Source organism: Mus pahari, chromosome 15 (genome assembly GCF_900095145.1).
Source record: "Mus pahari chromosome 15, PAHARI_EIJ_v1.1, whole genome shotgun sequence".
In the NCBI taxonomy this organism is placed as follows: Eukaryota; Metazoa; Chordata; class Mammalia; order Rodentia; family Muridae; genus Mus; species Mus pahari.
Window position 1 is genome coordinate 17673328 of NC_034604.1, and position 18250 is coordinate 17691577.

Genomic DNA, 18250 nt, shown 5'->3' on the forward strand with positions numbered 1-18250 from the left:
CAATTCTTTTTTTTTTTTTTGGTTTTCAGACAGGGTTTCATGGAGAGCCAGGCTGGCTTCAAACTCTCTATGTAGCTGAGGAGCTCTTGAACCCCAGACCCTTCTGCTCCTATGTGTAGTCCTGGCTGTCCTGGAACTCACTTTGTAGACCAGACTGGCCTCAAACTCAGAAATCCACCTGCCTCTGCCTCCCAAGTGCTGGTTAGTTTTAATTCTATTTCAAATAATTCAGAAGTATTTGTACCTGTAATATTATCCATAGCTTGAACTACAGTTATTCATTAATAACTAAAGCTAAAATTATCATATGAAAGGACTTTCATTTACTTAAAAGCAGCACCCATATAACAGATGTGAGCTATTCTTTCCATTTGGAAATTGCACTTTTTCTCTCAATATATAATATCTGCTTCTTTCTCTTTATTGTTAAGAGCAACAAATACGATTTTTCTAAATAGTGTTAATAACATACCATTAGCAGAGTAATTCCACAAATAAGGCTGCAATAGCATATAAACAGTAGTGGCTTGCTGGAGAAGAATGTCTTTATAGTTTACCATCCTTATTTTTTTCATTACCAGCTGTAATTTGTAATGATATAGTAACGAACAAGAATTTAAGAAAGAAAAAAATCAAACCATGCAACAGATTTCAATTCCCTAACCCTAAAAGTTGTTATAGGCGTTTTAATTTCTCAAAGCAAAAGAGACTATTGTAAAACAAATTCTATTTTGAGTCTAACCTTATTAAAAATAAAAACAACATTAAAGGAGAAACCTATTCTCTGTTTGGAGGAAGGGGAATTTATGTTAGCAACTGCAATTAGCTCTAATGGAAGAGCAGAGATAAATCTCAGAAGCACTGGCAGGGAAAACACAGAGATTCCCTGCTCTGGGGGACTCAGAGAGCGTCCAGGGGTTCTCTTTTGTGAACTTTTGAAATGACCTTGAGAACACTGGAAGGAATCCATCAAAAGGTAGGAAAAGATGTTAATTTTGATGAAATTAATTCCTTTGTCATTCGAGAAGCTAACTAATGGGAAAAAAAATCATTGTTTCAATGAACTTTTTCAAGGGATTTAATTAGTTTTTCAGATCTAGCTTATACTGAGGAATGGGCCCACGTTTAAGTAAAAACATGTAGACTCGACTATGACTAATGTTAGTATTCTCCACAGTTTAGGAAGACTTAGCAGAAATAAACGGAAAAAAAGTCATTTCCTCACCATTGCAGGGACCTAACACTTAGGGCTTATTCTGATCTTATGTGTCACACACTGTTAAGACAAAGCTACACCAATCTCTCTTCAGTCATTTTCTATGACAGGCGTGTAGAGTATATAGTACGATTATACTTTATATGTTTGAGTGTCATCTATGAGAAACATGTCCAGTTTTCTCATATGAGCTGCTTAGATTCCTGCTCACATTCAGAGCCTTGCTCCAGGCTCTGAGAGGACACACATGGTCCTGTCCCCACCACCCAACATTTGACTGTTTATGAATGGGAGTGTAGTCAAGCCCCCAAAGACAGTCAACGTTGTCTCCTTCATGACAGATGCTTTTTATTATTTCCATAGGACAGCAATTGAACTCTAATTTGACTATAAACTAAGTAGGCACCAAATAATAGGACACAGTGTCCCCAGCTTCACACTTTGAGACACACTTTTATACAGCAGTTGATGTGGAAATAGATGGAATTCCCTAAAAACCATTCTAAAGGACAAAAGCTTTGCTGTTGCCATTTGCCAGACAGGCTTCAGCCAACTAATTCTTCACGTAGTTATATAGAGAGAGGAGCCTATAGAAAATGTCTGAAATGTACGGATCAAAATTTGCATGTAAAAGATTATAATGAAAGAGAAAGTAATATTTTTTAGTCTATGAGAACATGCAGATTTATTATTTTGATTTCTGTACATAGTTGATTTTAAAAATATTCCTAATATGCTTAGGATCTACTTTTAAAATGTGTTATGGGATTTCATATTTGGGCATCAAGGTAACTTTTTAAAAGATTTACTAAGAGACTAGCCAGAATCTACTGGCCCTGTTTTGAAACAGTGATTGCAAGTTCAAATCCTTAATTATCTCAAGTATGTTGAGGAATTTTCTAATAAGGATCAGAGCGTTTTTAATGCAATTTAGAAAATTTAATAGTATCTTCGAAGCATTAGCTAGCAGCTCCTGGGACAGGTAACTTATCCCATATACATAGGAGGGGTTGCAGAGCTGAATGTTAAGAAAATGACTTCTGCTTTCAAGGTAAGGATGTTTTCAGGGCTATATTAGGAATGACTAGTTGTCTCTTGGCTTCCTCTTCTTCCTTTCTTTTCCATTACCTTCCTTTCTGAATCTTGCTAATACATACCAAGCTACTACACTCAGGTTATATGTACACTGCTAAAAAGGCTTGCTCTTAGTTTTATGTAGAAGGTAGGTAAATGTGGAATTTCTTCACGATTCACTTCCATTAGTAAACCTCCTGTAATCACAAGCAGGCTCCTGAAGATTGGAGTTAAGCCTATGAGTAGGAAGTAATCTTCACACACATGCAAATGATACTGATGAAAATATTGTCCAAATTTTAGCTTATATGTTGTAGTTCTCCAATCCATTATTTCATTAAGATTCCAAACTAAATTGTCATTATGTTACAATAGAATACTAATAAATATGCAATTCAGTAAAAAAAAAAAATAAAGTTTAGATGTACTTTCATCACGGTAATATTTAGCAATAGGCTACTGAAATGCCAAGTGTCGAGGTGATTATCTTTGTCTGAGTCATACACAGATGTATGCTGCAGCTAAAATGAAGGGTAAACATTTACCATCCTCACTAATTTTGTTATTAATAATTTAAAAATCCACATTTCCATTTATCATGAAATTAAAAGTAACCATTTAAAAGGGCAACTTTTATAGGCCAAAGTGAATTTAAAATATTAATTAAAAAATGATCAAAGGCTAGAAAATAAGTGGGGAAAACTTAGTGGGAACAAGTGTGAGGAATGTAAAATACATTACTTCAACATAAAGAATAAGGTACTGGAATACATTGTTTATCTTTTCAGGCTTCACAGAGAAGCATACTAAGGGTTTGTCTGATGTAGCATTATAAAAAGCTAAGCTAGAATATATACAGTTGAAAAATTGAAAGGGTAAAAACCACAGATATGAACGAAAACTTGTGGGGTGGTGGTGGACTGTGCACAGACAGCCTGGTCTGGGACCCCAGTGACCCAATGGGTGACAACTTCCACCTGCATGGGACAGCAGGTATTCAGTCACACCTCCTGGGTCCCTCCCACAGCTTCCCCCCCCCCCCCCAGGTATGTGGCCATCAGTCACATAGGAGCAGCACCAAGCCCTCCCACATGCAAATAAGGTTTTCCTAAAGCTCTCAAACCAAACCAATGAGAAGTACCTGTTGTCAGACCCTACCCACTCCAAAACTAGGATTAAAGTGTGTGAGAACTACTCCATCGTCTGAGCCTTCTGTCCTTAGAGCTGGAACACTTGGGAAGAGGTCTGCTCTCCTGAAGCGCTGCCTGAAGCTCCGGGGCTGCGCTCCTCACTGGCTCCTTGGTCTCTCATTGGCCCAGCCCAAACTGACTCAGTTCAGGGCGCAGAGAAATCAAGTAACCTCGAAGGCTGGGCAGAGATGGAGCTGGAGCCAACTGCAGCAGCAGAAATGACTTCCCCTCCTTGCCTGCACTCGCTTCCCTCTTCGCTGGAACTCTCTCACCAGGCCGGGCCAGAGATCTCCGTGGAAAGCCTCTGGCACACAGGCCCACAAAAACTTGCCTACTTTCTTGGTGGTACAGTATCTACATCTATATTGTATGCCTTGGATGCATTTACATTTAAATTCTGACTAATTCTGTCAATACTTTTGAAAGGAACTCTTCTGAACATTGTATAAGTCATGTTTTGAACTTTCCAAATTTTAACCGTTTTGGTAGATGGCTTCACTTTGCTAATAGGAACAGAGGGGGCACTGACATTTTCTGCCCTGTTAGCTTCCCATAGCCCTTCTCTGTCAACAGATTCATATCCTTGTCTACGAAGATGGTTCTATGATCTCTTGAAACTGATTTGCTTTGCCTGGTTCAAAACCAAACTAACAAGTCCTTTTAGAATGTGTCTCTGAGTCTGTACAAATGGCACAAAAGACTCTAGCAAATGAATGTAAATCCTTTAATCCCAGCAGTTGGGAGGCAGAGGCAGGGGCCATCCCTGTGAGTTTGAAGCCAGCCCGGTCTACAAAGCGAGTCCAGGACAGCCAGGGATCATTACACAGAGAAACTCTGTCTCAAAAATAAGTAGATAGATAGATAGATAGATAGATAGATAGATAGATAGATAGATAGATAGATAGATAGATGATAGATAGATAGATAGATAGATAGATAGATAGATAGATAGATAGATAGATAGATAGATAGATGATAGATAGATAGATAGATAGATAGATAGATAGATAGATAGATAGATAGATAGATAAAAAAGGAAACTCATTATTAGGACAGGCTAAATGTAAGACTTGATTTGGAGAATAAGTTCCAAGTGTAACTTGGTCTCTCTGGTTCTGTGGCCATGCAAAAGGGTGAGTAGTACCTCAACTCAGAACTAAGAAGCCAGCACTCTGAACTATAGACAGCCTGGGTCTACCGTGCTAGGGGAGAAAGCTTTAAGAGGGTTTAGGTGAAAGGGCATGTCTGACTGTGGAGAGAATATCATGTCTGTCTGGATGTGGCATCTGTCAATAATAAATCTGATGGCCTATGGCTTATACATGAAATAGGAGGCGGGACATCAGGGAGGAGAGAGATCTCTGGAATAGAGCCAGGCCAGACATTCTCAGGGAAGATGTGACAGGGTGGTCACATGGTACCTGAGCACAGGTAACCAGTCATGTGGCAGAAGGTAGGTTAAAATAAATGGGTTATTTTAGTTATGATCCAGTAAGAGAAGAACCTAGCTACATGGCCAAGGTATTTGTCAATATATTTGAGTCTGAATCCTATTTCTGGGAGCATGGGGCTGGGAGGGAGAACTTCTACATCTGCTGTCTCCCCAAGCACCTTGATTAACTACAGCAAAACTGGCAGATCAGCAGACCACAAGCAATGATGACTCCTTAATTGATAGAGTAGTGGGAATGTCCCACGTTTGGGACTTCTTATTTCCAGAAATGACTTGACAAGGCAATAAAAGCATTGTGGCACTCCAGGGCATCACTCTCAGTTTTAATTTTCCCTCTGCAGGTTGAGAAATGACCCCTTAACCCGAGTAGCAGGTCCTTCTGGGAGAGAGGTTAAGTCCTGCATTTAGCCACAGAATATGTAGCATACTAGGGACAGAAGAATAATATGTAGGTGGCCAATAGAATAAAAGTATAGGACATTTAATTTTATTTTTAAGAGAAATGTGACCTTGTCTTGAAAATAAGACACACTCTTTAAGTAAAAAGATGAAGTTCAGTAAAATTTAATTTTGTGATTTTTTTTAGTACTATTCAATATTTGTCTGAAAATAACTGGATCTCAGTAAACTTAAAAAATACTCTGTAGAAAAAATTTTCATGCTATTTCATACAAATTACTATAGAAATACCCACAGGCAAGTGAAATTTAAATTACATGTTAAAATTACATGTGTGTTTATGTAACACACACGTTCTTTATAATGCTACAGCAGAAATAGAGCCTCGTGGAATGTGTTCATCCCGGTTCTGCTTCGTCCTCTGGACAGACAGTAGACAACGTACTACCATGGATAGATCTATCTTTAAGGCATGCAGACTTAGCAGTGAGCAAATGACCCAAACTCTTGTCTATAGAGGAAGGTCTATGATCTGATGACTACTGTTGCTTGTTTCAAAACAAAAACAATTAGACCTTTTAGGCTTTTCTCCTAGTCTATAAAAATTCCACAACAACATCTAGAAAGTGAACATTCATAACATTCTCCCAGAGGGAGGGATAGATATAAGACCATGGACAGATGTAACCAATACTTTAAGTCTTAGGTTTGTGGAACTTAAGAGACATAATTCAGAATACATTTTTCCTTGGAGCATGTTTAAATACTAAAATGAATACAAATGGAATCAAGAAGAGATGGAATGAGCAGAAAATAGTGACAGTCAGGCTGGACAATGGAAGAATCTACTACATTCTCATACACACATGGGAAAGAAATCAAAATGCTGCTCTCAGGGCTCACATGACCTAGACAGCAGTATACCATAAGCCTCTACCACACAGCCCTGCTACAATGATCTATAATCCTTTAAATGATCTTAGGTTTGGATAGTTCAAACTGTTCTCATAAAACCCAGTCTAGAAGGAAGAAGGATGGAATTTTTAAAATAAGTGATTTAGTGAAGTCTCACCTTAAATAAGTTAATCTTAAGAACCACAGAGACCCTTATTTTAACCCTTCATATTCACAGCCATATAAATTCCTACTGCTGGTTACAGACTTTGATGAAAAACCTCAGTGTGGGGGGAGCTGCTGATGTTTTTTTTCTATGTATACAAAACTCAAAACCTTTCCATCTTTTATCTAAGAACTTTGGGTTTTGTTCTATTTATACTTCATAAATCCATTATAAGCCCTTGTGGAAAAGCAATTATTTCCAAGCATCAACTAATTTACTAGAGCTCCTTCTCAATGGGTGTGTGGTTTCTACTTTAGACAACCAATTTCCATAGCAAATCAGGTGGATTTAGTTTCTGCATCTCTGTTTATACATAAGCTAAATTAGGAATGTTGCCACAGTAGATTTAGCTACTGGCCAAATAGAAGGTGAAGACTTGGAAGTCACAATCTCTTGGGCGATTAGTAGAAGCCAAGTCCAGAACACAGGTTCCTTATTTTTTTCATTCCCCACATAAGGCTGTAGCTGAACAACTGTGTATACGATAGAGTAATGCAAAGTGGACAAGGGAGGTAATTAGACTCTATAGATCTAGACAATAATCAATTAATCTGAAGATATTAATATTTCTATCTATCTATCTATCTATCTATCTATCTATCTATCTATCTATCTCTATCTCTGTGGTTTCAGGGAGATGCTTTTCAAACCATGCCTATGGAAGTCAGAGGAAAAATCTGCTGGGTTTGTTCTTTCCTTCCACCACGTGGGTCATCAGGACTGGATTCAGGTTTTCAGTTTTAGCAGCAAGTGCCTTTACTCACTTAGCCATCTTGGCAGTCCCGTATGAAAGCATTTATATACTATAGAAATGATAATTCCTAGCCTGATTTAACACGAAAGCGAAATTGTACATACAACTTTAAAGGTGGCTGTTTTGGGTGTTGAAAGCTGTCAGAGATGCTAAGGAGAAAGAGGCAAGAGGGTCATGAGTTCAAAGGCAGTTTGGGATACAGCTTTTAAAACACTGGAAGTAAGCTAGCAAACAACCACAAAATGTGACATAAAGGTATTGTCATTCACATCTACCGAAGATTCTAAGGAGATGAAAAACCTGGATGGATGGGTGCTCAGCTGTGATCTTCCAGCATTCCAAACTTCCCCTTGGAAACCCAGTGGCTGAAAACAGCTGTTCAATTATTTTATCAAACCACCTATGAATGGTTATGAATCACCTGTGAATCTGCAAGATGACAGAAGGGCTGCTTTCTGAACACACATGGCTAACCATTATGTAAGCACATGTCCACTGAGAAGGAAGTCCAGAATGTTGGTTGCTGCTTGGCTTATAAAAACATGGGATTTATTTTATTTTTCATTGTTTTATTAACACAGTTTCTCATGTAATCTAGGCTAACTTCAAACTTTAACTTGCCATGTAGGCAAAGATGACCTGACCTTTTACTGCATCCACCTCCAAGCCCTGAGATTCCAGATGTGCACCATGGTGCCTGGTGTGTGTGGCACTGAGTATTGAATCCAGAGACTCACACATGCTATGGCAGTCACTTCACCACCTGAGCTGCATCCCCATAACTTATTTTGCTTTTAATAAAAGGAAAATCATGTGAAAACTTTAATACACACATACATACTATGTTAGCAATGCAATACAGAAAACCTTAAACCTAATTTTCTCTTTATGTCCTATTCTTACATATGTATATATATACACTTATGTGAATATGAATACATGTGTGGAAATATACATGTACACGTTTTGAGAACTATTAAGTATTTAGCTACCATATTAGAAGAGAAAGATAAACACTTCAGGCATGAAATCAGGTTATTCTTTCAGTTCAGTTCCATCACTACAATGATGGAATATGCAAACTGAATTAGTCAATGTTAGAAAGCATTATGTATACTTTCCAAAGATATTTATATAGGATCAAACTATTTTATATACCAAGTAATTTATTAATTCAAAATTACATGATAAATTTTTCTTTCTTCCTATAGTCAGCATCTAGTGTTCTTATATATGTGTATATATATGATTAACTAATGCTTGGAGTATATATAGTCAATATTTTTTAAATAGACATTTTACATTTACAATTTACAAACTCATCTAGATCATATATGTTATATTTCTAACTGAAAAATTTATATTAATTTACCTTATACACTGTTACCAACTATATTTCAATTTTAAGAATACTTATAATATTGTAGAAAATATAATTTTTAGTCAGATACCAATAGAAGATTGAGATATATTGGTTAAGTAAAATTTAAAATTGGCATATAATTTTAAGTCTAAGAAAATACTAAAATCCAAGAGGATAATTTATAAGGTTTGTATTAAGTAACAATTTACCCTACAAATTATTCTGTTTTGGATAAAAAGTAAATAATTACCATGCTGATTTTTTAATAAGTAAATATTTTTAAAACATAGGAAGTTTAGCAAGATTCTGGACTTTAAATCAGGGGATGAAAGATGTAAAGCTAGAACACTGTAGACACTGAGGGTTGTCTCATCAATATGTTCTTCCAGAGTTCTCTTTCTTCGAGATTGACTGTAGACTCAGATTCTTATGAATTAATCAGATAAACAGACACTATTCTAGTATGAGTTCTAAATTCTCATATTCTATATATGAAAATTACAAACTCACATCCTAACTATGAGTTCCAGGAACATGTTATTTCCCTTTTTCACACAAGCCTCTTCCTCCTGCTTGGAAGCGGATTTGATGTTTGTATCTGTACTGGCCATGTAGCCATTCCAAGTCATAGGCCAGGGAATTCTCAAGGTTGCCAGTCCCAGCATTACTGAGCAACTGTATCAATGTTAGCCACCACTCACCCACACATGCTAATTAGTATATGTGAGCAAAACAGGCATTTCAAACACAGTCATTCAAGGCTGTGCTGCTTGGTGATAAACACGTTTGAAACAGTTTTAAAAAGCCAAGTGGATGTAAATCAATATCTCCTAACTCGAAGTGATTTTGACTGGCACCCTCAGAGGATGTTATAAAAGCCCGGAGACATTTTAGGTGATCACATACCTGTTGATGAAAGGTCTACAGCAAACTGTACAGCTTCTTGCCAAATTTTATTGAGGCCCAAATGCCCACAGGGCCCAATCTGAGAACACAGAAAGTCCCCTGTATATTCAAAGGTATGTGGTTCCAGCATCACGAATCAAGTGACAAGACAGAAGAGTAGGATGGGGGTTATGGACAGTAGAATTATGGAGTTCAGAGGTCCAGTGAAGAGGCTGGTTATTAGAGCTTGACTGTTGAGGTTGGGAAAATGGCAGGGAAGGTATAACCTTATGGTAAACTAGAAAAGAAGAATTGGAGAGCAGAATGATGAGTGACAGAGAGGTCAAACAGATATATTGAGACTTGACGTTGGACTCATAGAAGAAGATGCAGCATTTCTACGGAAAACTAGACGCTTGATCACTTATGTTAATATTTGGAAAAAAAAAAAACTTAGTTTCCCCAAACAGTGAAAGTAGAAAATTTATACAGAAGACTTTGGTTCTCCTTAGTTTTGGAATGGTGTTGGGTTGCAAGAGGTGGGTAACAAAAGAATGAACATCCACATTCTGAATGAAAGGGTATACTACTTAAAGCCTAAAGGAAAACAATTCCTCCTGTTAAAGTGCCTTGGAGCTTGTCCAGAGGGTACAGAAAACATGGCATAAAGAAAAGCATAAACTATGGAGCCCAGAAGAAGACAAGCAGATAAGAGGGAAGAAGGAAATAGGGGTATTGGCTTCTCTGCTAAGAAGCAGAGCAAGAAGACAGTGTTATGTGGAGTTTACTAGGTCAAAGAGTCTATAAAATTTATGTTTTAACTGAATTTTGAATATGGGAACAGACACAGAGTTTGAGGCCAGGGATTTGGAAATATCTATGTTGGTCATCTCTCTGTTACTATAACACGTTAGAATCACTTTATAAAAGAAAAATCTTCATTCGAGTTTATATTTTGGAGCTTTTCACTCCATGCTCTATTATCTCCTGCACTGGTTTGAGAGATGGTGAGCAGAACAAAATGGCAGAGTAGACAGCAAAGCAAAAGGCTCATCTCATGGGCCAGATGTTAAAGTAGAGTGGTCGTGAAGAGTCTTACTCCTTGGGTGGCTTGACCTCAGAGGTACAGACTTCCTATTCACCCTAACTCTCGATATTTCCATGTTTTCTCTGTAGCACTAAGATGGAGGCCAAGCCTTTAGAACACAGGCCTGGAGGAAACTGCAGGTACAAGTTACACTGCTATCTCAACAGTGAATGACTCACCTTGACCACATAAGAAGCACCACAGGCTCTAGAAGGAGAACCTCAGTGACGACCAAAGGCTGTATAATGGTGCGTCTTCTGTGCCCTTGCCACAGTGTGGGCTGGAGGAGTGAGATGCTGGAGGCTGGACCCATAAGTATTCTTTATTACATCTCTCTAGTTTTATGTAGTTAATTGTGACTAAATAAGAGCTGTGAAAAATATACGGAGCTGTCAATCAGAAGACAGCTTTAGAAGCCTCCAGCCAACTTTGGGAAAACCCTTTCACTCTCAGGAGGCATCCTCAGTAATGCTACAATGCATTATTATGTAGAAACACCTAAGGTGGAGACCTCATGTCAACCATGAAAGAGGTGACTGTGATGTTACCAAAGCCAAGTTTTAGAGAAGCAGTGGTCCTGTGGGACACTGGGAAAGTGTCTATGTTCATAGTTATTTATGAAACTTGAGAGAAAGTTAGAATTTTTCTCATTCCATATGTTCTTTATTTGAAAAAAATCCAACATATATTTTACATGGGACATTCTTCTCCCTCAAAGTATAATCTTATATATTAGCTATTTTTCTCATTTTTTTTTTGTGCCAAAATAGGAGAGAAAGTAAGGGTTTATTGTTGTGCAGGGTTTTAGGGCTAAGGTTCTCCTTCTATGGATGAGGAATAGTAATAAGAAAGTCAGGTCATGTGTCCTCATTCAGGAAAGAGAGACAGGCAGATATAGAGAGACAAAGAGAAAGGCAGAACAAGAGACACAGAGATGGAGATACACACAGAGAGAGAGAGACACACACACACAGAAACAGAGATACAGAGAGGCCATCAGCTGGCTTCTTCTCTTTATCCATATTTATTCTGTCTAAGATTCTGCTCAATAAGACGGTACCATCCATACTCAGGATGCATCTTCTGCCCTCAATTAAAAATATCTGGAAATCCCCTCACGGACATGTGGTCATGTGTTTTTCATTGATTCCATAGCCTCTCAAATGGACAAGACAAATGGCTATAGCCAATATTTTGTGTTAAAGCCAATAAAACACACCCCTCAGACCTTTGGCTTAAGATAAGTATCAATGACCCATATATACAGTATTCTTAACCTTCTAAATATTTAGTCTTTATCATTGTTGCTGCTAATGTGTAACAGATCTCAACAGACTGGCATGTTTTACAAACATTTTTTTTTTTTGGTCCAAAGTTACACTATATTGAAGAGAGTTTTATTAAAAAAGATAAGAGATTCAAGCTGCTCCAGAACTACCCGCAAGCATCCTGAAAGTTAAATAGCTTGTTTCTCCTCAAATGAAAGACTTAACTAAAATAAGCAGTGTGAACAATCTCCAACTGTGAACTAATTAAAGACAATTCCCTTTCAAGGTTTCCTCACTGGATGTCATTTGTGATTTTATTTTGCTTTCCTTAAATTTGTCCTGTTTTACACGCCTGCTCTTTCTAAGATTTGTCCTTAAATAGCATGGATTTTTAATATTGGAAGCCCTTGGCATTCTAACAGGTACCACATTTTCAAACTACAAAGCAATGATTTTAATTTAAAGAAGGTAATATATTCAGTTTGATGCAGGGGATAGGAGACCATCTACTTTCAAACCCACTCTTCTCATGTCCACAAATCAGGACAAAATGACCAGGGCCAGAGTCCCCAGTCCCTGCTTTACTCTGTTTCTGATCACAGTTCCTAAGGCCCTCTCTCCTCCTGTGCTGCCAAACTACTGATGTCAAAAAGCCTAGCAAAATAACTATAGAAATAGTGTAAGTCCATACAAAGTCTAATGTGTGACATTGTCTTTATGAAACCCATCACATTCAATACAATTTAATAAAAAATGAAAAACAGTTTGTTAAATGTAATAAAAATGAAAGATCTATGCTTTTAAATAATTGAAAAACCTAGAGTACACTAATGACAAAACATTGGGATTAAAAAAAGTGGACTTAATAAAGAAAGGACGCTATTCTCAGATTAACAGTCTTATGAACTGTTCCTGTGTCTTAACCAGTAACTGCTTCTTTATCAGGTTCTATGAAATTTTCTTCAAAGGCTGTTAATTTATTGTGAACATAGAAATAAGAAACAAGCAATTATGGCATGTAGTATTTTATGTGCATAAAGACCTGCATTACTATTTCCTATCTCCGTTTTTCATAAGTAAGACTGTTGCGGGACCAGTAAAGATTAAGTCTAGAATCTGACCACCAAGGCCCATGCCACGCTGCTGTACTGTGCTGTCTTCTTGCTGGATAACCGTGGTACATTGACCCCCAATGCTCAATCACAAGACTGTGATGGCCAAACGTGACTTTGTTATGTCTGATCATCTTGAACTCAATTTCTAGACATTAAATTCCTCTTAGTTTGAATGCTTTAAAAAGGTTTGGGCCAATTGTTTTAAGAATGAGTCCTAATTAGTTTGTTTCAGTCCCTGCCATCTGGTTCTTTTTACCAATCCAAAAGTATTTCTTGTGATTTTCTCATAAACCTTCTGTTTCTCCCACATTAGTGTTACTCATTTTTCTCTAAGCTTTCTTTTTTAAAGTATGCTTAGGAAAGAGTTTTAGCATTTTCTATTTTCTGCTATCAGATTGGGGACATTTGTGTTGATACAATATCTCAACTAATTTCCCTACTCATGTCGTATTAATGCAATTCTCTTGCAGGGAATATCCTTGTTTTCTGTGTTTTCAGCTGTGATTTTCTGTTCACAGGGTGATTTGCATCTCACTCACCAAGCCCATCACAATGTACTACTTTAACACCAAATACTGTGTGCTTTTCAGATGCACGGGAAGATGTGTGGGAGACACTCATGTTGCTTGATGGTGTTAAGCTTTGTTGCAATTAGTAAAGTCTCCTTACATAAGATTCCTTCTGGCAAAATGATCATTAATAATAAAAAAAATGTGAATCCCATCGGGGTCAAGGCATTTAAGAGAATATTCACAACTCTCCATGGAGACCAGAAAGCCTTCAGTGTAGATGATAGTGGCAGATGACTGAAGGGATCAGGTCCCCTTGACTACATTGCTTCAGTGACTTGCCCTGAAGGACCACAGTTACCCCTAAATTTGTAAAAATCTTAAGCCACCTGGTTTGGCAATTGTTACTAAAACACACTGAATAAATCCTGATTTTAATGAGTGAGTGAGTGAGTGTGTGTGTGTGTGTGTGTGTGTGTGTGCTGATATAAGCACCATGCTGTTGAAAATAAATCGAAGAATTTAAAGATGGAGACTAAAAAGTTTCCTGGTTTTAGTCATAACAGTTATTAATGACAGACTGCCACATCACATGATGCTGATACCTGGTCTAGTGCCAAACCTGAACACAATGAATGGACTCTAAATTACACAGCATAGGACATTATGAGATTATTCAGATTTCTGACTTAGTTAGGCTTATAAGAAATCTCAATCTGAAAACAGAAAATTGGAGAAAGTGGTGAAACAACTTAACTGCTAAAAGTCTGATATAAAATTGAAAAGGCCCTCCTCATGGGACAAAAGATTTAAAATTGAGTCCTGAGGGCAAGGGTAGATTTAAAGGGCAGTCACTTCTAGGGCTCTACAGCCCTGATCTAACAGAATTTCCCTACGGAGGAATTGAATCCAAGGCTGTGGACATTCTAGAGTGTGTAGCCCTGAGAGAGTGGCTCCTTGAGCATGTAGGAGCTACAGGTATCACAGCAGAGAGGGGACTTGAGAGTAGCTTCGAATTAACTATGAGTGTGACCAGAAGCAGCAGTCAGTGGAGACTCTTTTGGATTTTTGAGCAATTCTTTGTTTTGTTTTTTTTTTAATAATTCAAAAACTTTATTGGTCTAGAACCTGTTTAATTATGCCAGATGAGAACCAATACTGTACAGAAAGTTGTACAGAATTTTTTACATAGAAAAAAATACATCTGTACCATATACATATCCATCTGAAAACATTTTCTTTTTTTTTTCATTTAAAAAGGTTTTATATATAAATTCAAAACAAGAAGAGGCACCATATCCTAAACAATGATCCCTCCATAATTTTGATTAAAAGACAACAAACTTCCAGAAAACATTCATAGTCAACAATGTTTTACTATACATCTCAGATTTATACATTTCATATATGCTTTTAAAGCTTCAATTAACAGATCAATACAAAATAAAATATATATATATGTATATATGTGCAGCAGTGGTTCTCAGGCCCAGGATTTAGGAGGAGGATGGAGGGAGTCTTTTCTTGGCATGTACTGTCAACCATGATAGTGGAACGTGTCCTTCTGACTTAGCTGCCTTGATTGAATTTTACTATGGCAAACAGTTCGAACATGTATGCTATTGCTCACTGGAAGGATGAGATTTGANGTTTATAGCCTGCATTTTTTGAAGTCTTTAAGACTTAAATGCTTACTTTCCTCCTAATAGAGCTCCAAGATCATCCTATGAAAGTAGTATGTCCACAAACTGTCTGGAACACCTGCCTAAGAACCACTGCCTATGGTTATTCAATGTCCTCAGGCCTCACAGGATGAGGTAATGGTATGATGGATTTCTTCTCAGTGTCCCTGGAAAGTGCTTTCCTCATATCATAGGCATCCTCATCAGGCTCCCCATTGCTGGCTGAGTAGTACTCTATGACTGTCCTGTAGACACTGTAACCCAACTGCTTGTACATGTTGACGGCAACTTGATTGGATACTCTTACGAAGAGATCAACAAAAAGTCCACCTTTTCTTTCTGAAATTTCCTCTAGTAACTCCATAAGTTTAGCAGCCAAGCCAAGACGGCGGAATTCAGGGGCGACAGAGAGAGCTGTGACATGTCCATGCCATTCTTCCCTAGCTACTGAGCCTTCTGCTTTGCCCATAATATAACCCATTAGTTCTCCGCCAGGTGCTTCAGCAACGATGAAATACTCTGGCCAGTGCGCAAGGTACTGTAAGTAAAAAGGAATCCCATAAGTTTCTGTAAGTGGATCCAAGTTAATGTTGTTGAAGCGGAACAGGTCGTCGCAGGTGAAGGCCCGGAGCGTGGTCATTGCGCCGCTGCCAGCCTCCAACCCGCTCAGCGCGACCCATCTGAAAACATTTTCTACATCCAATATTGATAAGCTTTTCATTCTAACCATCAGAGCTCAATTCACAGCATGAACATGTTTCCAGTAAATCTAACCTCCCAAAACCATGCCAGATTTGTTATTCTTAATATATTCAACATTAAATTCTGTACATAGTATAAAATCTATGTTAAGCCCCAACACCCAACAGAAAAAGTGACAGCAACCTAGATTCATTCAACTTTCAGTCCGGGAAAGGTCATCTATTTTAATGGCTCGTCTTTAAAAGACCTGAGAGTATGTTACAGGTAGTTCTCCTCAGCAGGGATGTTTTCTACCTTGGTGGTTCCCCCCTCCTGTTGTGATCTTGACAAGCACTGGTCACAACAGATTCAGGGCACAGCAAGCCCTCAAAATGTCCACCACTTCCCCAAAGACCCAAATGTTTTAGTGCATTTGACAAAATATTATGGGTATTTAGCAAGTAGATAATAAAGAAATAAAACAGTGCAGGAGGAACAATATGTTTAAGGGTTTTATATTACAGACCTGCATCTGTACATTTTCACAGACAGATGACTGGCCTGCGGGCTGCGCATTCTCTTCCGGATGTACACGGAGGAGAGCAGAGTCGGTGCCTTGGAAGGAGTCCAGCAGAGGCTTTTAAACTTCTGCTGAGTTACCTCCTCACTCTAGAAAGTCACCGGGAATCCGGAACTAACTTACTGTTACTGTTCCTTGCTAAAGTTCTGAAGATCAGTGACCACAGGTTTAAAGCTCATGCGCCACTCTACTACCCTCCCTTATGTGAAATTATACAAGCTGACATGATTCCTGAACTGCGTGCTGTTCTTAGAAGATTTTCCCTGCGAAAATTGGAATAGTATTTCAAATATCACCACCACCTGAACAGGAACTTGGGAGAAACCGGCAATGATGAGAGCCGATATTTTCCTGTTGGTGTTTACATTCCTCTGCTCTGTGAAAGGACCCTGGAGCAGAGGTTTCCTGCCTGAAAAATGTTTCTCTCAATTGTGGTGTCTGAGTTACTGGTAAGACGCTTACACCTATAACTCAAGGTGGGAACACTCCCTCCAGTCCCTTTAGTAATCCAGTGACTTCTGTCTCCTGTTGGGCTCATGTTGAGCAGAAAGGCTGTTCAGACAGCATCAGCTTACCTTTAGGGTCCTTCCCTGTCCTCTAAGCAGGGTGAGCCCACACTTTGGCAGGGACGGACATGAAAATTACCCAAAGAAGTATAGATGTAAAGACTGAACTTCTGCGAGAAGTACAACTTGGGAGAGCTGTATTTTGAAGGATAAAATGTTTATAAGGGGGAGGTGCAGGAAATTATTGCTCATGGTAAAAGATATTTAGCGACTATGGTATTCTTACTCTGAAGATTTTTGCACACTCAGGCTATCTGAGATACTGGTACTCATCATCTTTCTTTGAAAATGAATTGAGCAATTCTTTGTGGATGGTGGTGGTAAGTTATGGTGAGTCCACCTGCCCATAGGCTAAATACTAATTAAGAAAGCTGTATCTCCCTGATGAGCGTGTTCCATAAACACCGCTCAAATGTGGTCAAGTAACAACCATTAAGAACAATGACCGACCCAATCACAAAAGAAGTCACTAGATATGCACTCACTGATAAGCGGATATTAGCCCAGAAACTTAGAATACCTGAGATATATTATGCAAAACACAAGAAAACCAAGAAGGATGACCATCGTGTGGATACTTCATTCCTCCTTAGAATAAGAAACAAAATACTCATGAAAGGATATAGGTACAGAGACAAAATTTAGAGCTAAGATGAAAGGATGGACTATCCAGAGACTACCCCATCTGGGAGTCCATCCCATCATCAGCCACCAAACCTAGATACTAATAATGCATATGCCAGCAAGATTCTGCTGAAGGGACCCTGATATAGCGGCCTCTTGTGAGGTTATGCCAGTGCCTGGCAAACACTGAAGTGGATGCTCACAGCCAGCTATTGGATGGAACACAGGGTCCCCAATGGAGGAGCTAGAGAAAGTACCTAAGGAGCTGAAGAGGGCTGCAACCCTGTAGGTGGAACAACAATATGAACTAACCAGTACCCCCTGAGCTTGTTTCTCTAGCTGCATATGTAGCAGAAGATGGCCTAATCGGCCATCACTGGGAAGAGAGGCCCCTTGGTCTTGCAAACTTTATATGACCCAGCATAAGGGAAGGCCTGGGCCAAGTAATGGGAGTGGGTGGGTAGGGCAGCAGGGGTGGGGGGGCATATAGGGAACTTTTGGGATAGCATTTGAAATGTAAATAAAGATAATAATAATAATAATAATAATGTTTGATTAAAAAAAAACGAACAATGACCAAGATGTTCTTCCTAGGAGCCCATCAATATTTAGGACCTGTTTCTTACTTCCAGGTCTGACAAAATGTCCACACAGACTTGCTGATAACCAAAGGTTACTGGACAT

The 18250-nt window shown here is 38.4% G+C and overlaps 1 protein-coding gene and 1 pseudogene across 3 annotated transcripts in view; both read right to left on the reverse strand.

Moving 5' to 3' along the window:
* The window catches only part of Ccdc178 (coiled-coil domain containing 178), a 358443-nt gene that overhangs the window by 143338 nt on the left and 196855 nt on the right, over window positions 1–18250 (reverse strand). The window lies entirely within an intron of this gene.
* Window positions 14790–15787, reverse strand: LOC110333091 (annotated as a pseudogene). The gene has a single exon (XR_002381059.2). The product of XR_002381059.2 is annotated as an N-alpha-acetyltransferase 20 pseudogene (transcript).